This window comes from Monodelphis domestica, chromosome 6 (assembly GCF_027887165.1).
Source record: "Monodelphis domestica isolate mMonDom1 chromosome 6, mMonDom1.pri, whole genome shotgun sequence".
In the NCBI taxonomy this organism is placed as follows: Eukaryota; Metazoa; Chordata; class Mammalia; order Didelphimorphia; family Didelphidae; genus Monodelphis; species Monodelphis domestica.
Window position 1 is genome coordinate 174466406 of NC_077232.1, and position 5450 is coordinate 174471855.

The following is a 5450-nucleotide window of genomic DNA, read 5'->3' on the forward strand; positions in this document are numbered from 1 at the left end:
AATAAATCATCTAACGCCCTGAACCACAGTCTCCTTGCCTATATAAAAGGAGTCAAAATACTTACAGTTAATGACAATATCAGGTTGTGAAAATCAAGCAAGATAATGCATGCAAATCATTTTGCAAACCTCAAATGTCAGTCATAGTAGCTGCTGTGTTGTTACTGGACAAGGCTCTCTTTCACTTTGCTACAGGGAACTGGAATTTCCCTGGACATAGGGGAGTAGTGTGAACATTGCCATTATTCTACTCCCCCCCCCCCCAAAAAAAAAGCATATCTCTGGAATAAAAGATCTTAAGGGAATTTTCTAAAACAAAGAAATAGAATGTTAGAAACTTTCTCAAAACAAATAAGACAAACTATTTTCAGATTCTTTAAGGGACATGACAATGATCAAATGTTCTTTGTGATACAATGGAAAATACTAAAACTGTGGGTGAAAGGGATGGGTAGGTAAATTTGGGTTCAATGCAAAAAAGAACTTTCCAATAATGATAGTTGTTCCTAAATGGCAACAGTTACCTCATGACAAGTTGAGGGTTCTATCGCTGATAACATTTAAAAAGAGGCTGGATCCCTATCAGGGATATTGCAAATCAGTACATTGGGAGGGAGGTTGGATTGGTTGACCGCTAAGGTACCTTCAAAACAGATTTATAAATGTGTCAATCTGTGTTAATGAGTTTTTAAGTCAATCCAGTCTTGTAATGCAAAGCACTTCTGGCAAGGCGATTATCACAAATCTTTTTTGATTTGTTGGACTTCATCAGGGAAAATGTATGTTGATATAAACAATAAAAGCATTAATCTGGGCAGGATGTGCTTTGAAATCTGGCAAGTTCTCTTGGTAGAAAGAAGTATGAAACTAAATAAAAGATATGTATTTTAATTGATTCACTTTTGTTATATAGAATAGAATAATGTTAATAGAATGGAATATATAGAATTGTTATGTAGAATTGCAAATTAAGAAGCTCATATTTGAGGGTATGATTTTTTACCAATATCAAACAAGAAAAATAAAGGAATCAGAGACCATTTCAGCAACTTTGCTATCATCTGATAGCTATCAAATATCAGAATCCAAATGGAGTATTTTCATTAACTTCAAGGTTGTGGGGTGGGTAGGATGGTTTTTTTTTTTTGATTTATTATTAAGTATTTATTAAACGCCTATTAACTCAAATATACAAAGAAAATCACTGAGACAGAGCTAGGAGCCAAGAGCTGTTAAAGGGATAAATAGGACTCCAGATCATTTTCACCATCTGAGATGCCCCTCCCTTCAAGGCATAAGTTTTTATAATTCTTGATATTCAGGTGGTAAAGAAGAAACAGAATGGACAAAGTAAAACACAGACTCTCTGGTCAATAGATCTTTATCTTGACTTTTCAAGACGATCTTCAAGAAGGCTGCAAGATAGATTTGACATGGATGATCTATAGCAATTAAAATGATCTCAGGAGACTGGTTTATTTTTCTTAATTTAAAAATAATTTATTAATTGATGGGTCAAGATATCCTGATTGTGGTCAAATGATTCTCACTTGTCATAAGACAAATGGAAACTCCTAGTCCAGGTACACATAACCATTTTGGGGAGTTCATTCTTCAAGTTCTTCCTTGAACTTCCCAAGATATCTTTAATTGTTAATAGCTAATTAAGAGGTGGTCCATCAGACCCTCAACCCTTTCCCCAAACTGATAGGTGGGGATTCATATGTCTGCTAGAAAGGTATTATAGAACTTTTTTTTTTTAATCAGCTGGTTCTAGGATGGGACCACATTCCTTAGGACAAAAAGAATGTAAAAATCTATAAACTAAATGGAGCCAAGTCCTGAGACCTGGCTCCAGAATTCTCTCTAATATACTCTTTATAATCCGGGAACCTGATATAAAAATAATGCAATCTATAAAAAATAAATTTTCACAGATCATAGGATGGGGTTAGTCACTCTGCTGACTTAGGGTTGACCAGCAGAATGCTTTCCATGTTAGGCAACCATGGGGAATAACAAGAGCAAAAAAGTAAGAGCCAAGGGGCTCTAAATTAATTGAGGGACTTTCCACAATATTGGGACATCTCTATCATGCTGAATCTGGATGATCATATTGAGAGTAGGGATTGCTCCCTTTTGCTCAGAGTGGAGGTCCCCTGATTAACATGATTAAGTAAAGCAAATGTAATTTTTAAGTCTAAAATAAGAAAGTGGGTTTATCAATTTGAATATCAATTGATTGACCTACCTGACTAAATATATGACTAACTAGATACTGATGTATAAATATGAAAGAAATCATTCAGTCACTAAACTGGATGATACTGATTAGAAATAAAATAGGGAAGAGATGTAGATCAGTCAAACAATCATTTTTCATATTGAATATGTATAAATTTGCTCTGATCTATCTTACCAAGTAGTCCGGGAAAGAGTAAGGAGGGGATAGGATCAAGAATAGAAGGAAGGAACTTTCCATTTAGAAGGACATTCCCTTCTTTCCTCAGAGACCACAGTAGGAAACCTTCTAGAGGAGTTTAGGGTCAGGAGGGCAGAGAGATTCACTCATTTATTTCTTAAATGCCAACTATGTGTCAGGCAATGAACTAACCCATGGGAACAAAAACAAAAGTAAGACAGTCCCTATACACAAAGTGCTTACACTGTATTCATGAGACCACATGCCCATGTATAAAGAAATGCAAAATATATAAAAAGTAAATACTAAAGGGTTTTTCTTTTTTTTGGTTGGTTGTTTGTTTTAGTAGAGCACTAGAAATGGAATTGGGGGGGATCAGAAAAAGGCCTCTTTGAAGGACATTAGGGATTCTAAAAGGTAGAAGAGAGAAAAAAGAAGAGAAAGGTGATCATTTCTATCATGGAAGATGATTTGATGTGAGATGGAGTGTCTTATATGGCAAACAGTGTACAAGCTGACATGGGCACTGTACCCCAGAAACCCAGGCAAACTATTATTAGCCTTTCCTTTCATGCTGTCCTCCCAGGGAACTGCTCCCCATCTTGCTTTTCCACCTTGCTATCCTCCTGGCCACTCTCAACAGTACTCTCTAAATTAATAAATCTCTTTTTGTTTTTAAGCTAAGTTTTGGAGTCTTACATGCTTACAAAAGGTATTCTTCCTGAACCCCAAAAAAGGTTATCCTTCCAGCCCATAACAAAGCCAGTTTGGCTGGACCCTAGAAATCTTGAAGGACAGCAATATATATATATATATATATATATATATATATATATATATATATATATTTATTTATTTATTTATCAAGTCTGGTAAGGTAGGCTAAAAGTGGACTGTGGCAGTCTTTAAATATCAAACTGAGGAATTTGTAGATTATCCAAGAGGTAATAGGGAACCATGAGAATTCTTGAAGAGGGTAATGACCTGCACTTTAGAAACAGGAATTTGGCAATTTGGGGGAAGTCATTTGAAGAGGGGAGAGCCTGCAGTCAGTGAAACCAATTAAGAGTTTGTGGCCTTAGAACTGAATAAACTAGGGATGATGGGATTGGGAACTAAGTCAAGTGAGTGAATAAAAGGGGGTGGAGGCAAGAGACAGGAGTCAAGACTTAGCAACTTACTGGGAAACAGTAGGGAAAAGCAGCAATCTAAATGAGAGGACCTGGCTCAAGTCCCACCTCAAATGCTTGCTACTTGTGTAACTGGGCAAGTCAACAGACCTATTTGTTTGCTTCGATGTCTCTCTTATTAGACTATAAGCTCCTTGAGGGCAGGGACTGTCTTTCCCCTCTTTTTGTATCCTCAAAGCTTAGCACATGCCTGGGACACAGTGGGTGCTAATAAATATTTATTGAATTGAATTTAACCTCTATGGGTCTCAGTTTCTTCTCAGTAAAATGAAAAGGCTGATCTAGATGACCTCTGAGGTACTTTCCAGCTCCCTAGCCATGATCCTATGATGGAGGTTGTAATCCATAGTAGAGTTCAAGAATGGCGGGTAGTGCCCTAAACAGAAAGAAGTAAGAAGAGAGGACTGAGTTCTTTGTTACAGCTTTTCTGCTTTTCTTCTTCCATTTTCTATATTTCCATTCCACTTCATTTTTCTCTTATTCTTCTCTTGTAATTTTTTTTTTTTTGGTTCAGGAGGTTAATCTGGGGTCCATGAATTTTTAAATTCCAAATATTTTTATAACTATGGCCCATGAACTATATATATTTATTACTACTGTAACAGAGGTTTTGCACTCAAGGAAGTGTGGCAGGCTGAAGGGCTGCGGAATCTTTTCTCCTCGATGGGGGAGGGGCCCCCGGGAGGTCTGGAATCTTGAGAAGCAAGAAGATTCTGACTGAGATTCAGTAAGGTCTCTCAATCTTGAGAAGCCTAGGAGGAAGGTCTGTTCAAGACTTTCTCTTGAGGAGATACTCACTTTTTCCCCTCTCCTAGTGATTGGACAGCCCCCCCTCACCCCCCCCCCCCCGGCCCCCCAACACACACACTATTTCCAAGTGAAGTGATAGCTGAAGAAGACATTGAGCGTCTCTCAAACTTATCTCACAGCTCCTGGTGCCCTGGGTCTGAACTGTGGCCAGAGGGCCAAGACCAGGGCCAGCCAAACCTGAATCTCTCTCAGGGGGCCCAAGGCTGCCAAGGCGTGGATTCCTCAACTCGAGGAGGGAGGAAAAGGGGTAGATTGAGAAGGGACACTCCCCCCCCCCCCTTTTTCTCACCAATTCCCTTCCTGCCAGCCATTTTCTTTGTTACCCCAGCTGACTTGGTTTATAATAAAGTTGTTGTCTTTTCCCAAAGTGACTCAAGTACTTTTGTTTTCACTGTATTTTACGCATTTAAATTAAAAAGTTTATTCAGGGATGGGATAAGGAAAACCTTAAGTAGATCTAGGAATCTCGGTCAGCCCCGCCTCCCGTAAGGGAGAGTGGAGCGAATAGAGAGGAAGCGGGAGGGAGTGGTCCGTTCGCCGACGTGACGTAAATGCGTGAAGACGTGCTGACGTTGAGCGGACGCTATCTGGCCGCGCCCCCTGCCGCCCACCCCTCTTCCTCGCATCAGCCTTTGGCGCCTCTGGGGTTGTCTTGTTGTCACTCCGCCCCTGTCCGGGTCGGGCCCGCGGGATACTCCGCTGTGGTTCCGTGTGGACGCTGGGGGAGCGTGGCCTGCGGGGAGAAGGCGCCAGAGGCGTCCGGCCGAGCCGTGGTCGCTGACCCCTTGGGGGGAGGTCGTATCCGGGCGGTGGGGGCGTGGGACTCCGGGGGTCAGGCACCGCCTCCAGCCACGGCTGCAGTCGGAGGTTAGTCTTACATTCCTGGGGAAGGGAGCGAACCCCTGATCCCCGGGAGTTGGTCCTCAAGTGACGTCGAACAACCCCCTGCTTGGGGACCATAGATTGGGAACTGGAAGTGACCGTAGATGCTGTCCGGCTTGTGCCCTCTCTTTTTTACAGATGAGTAA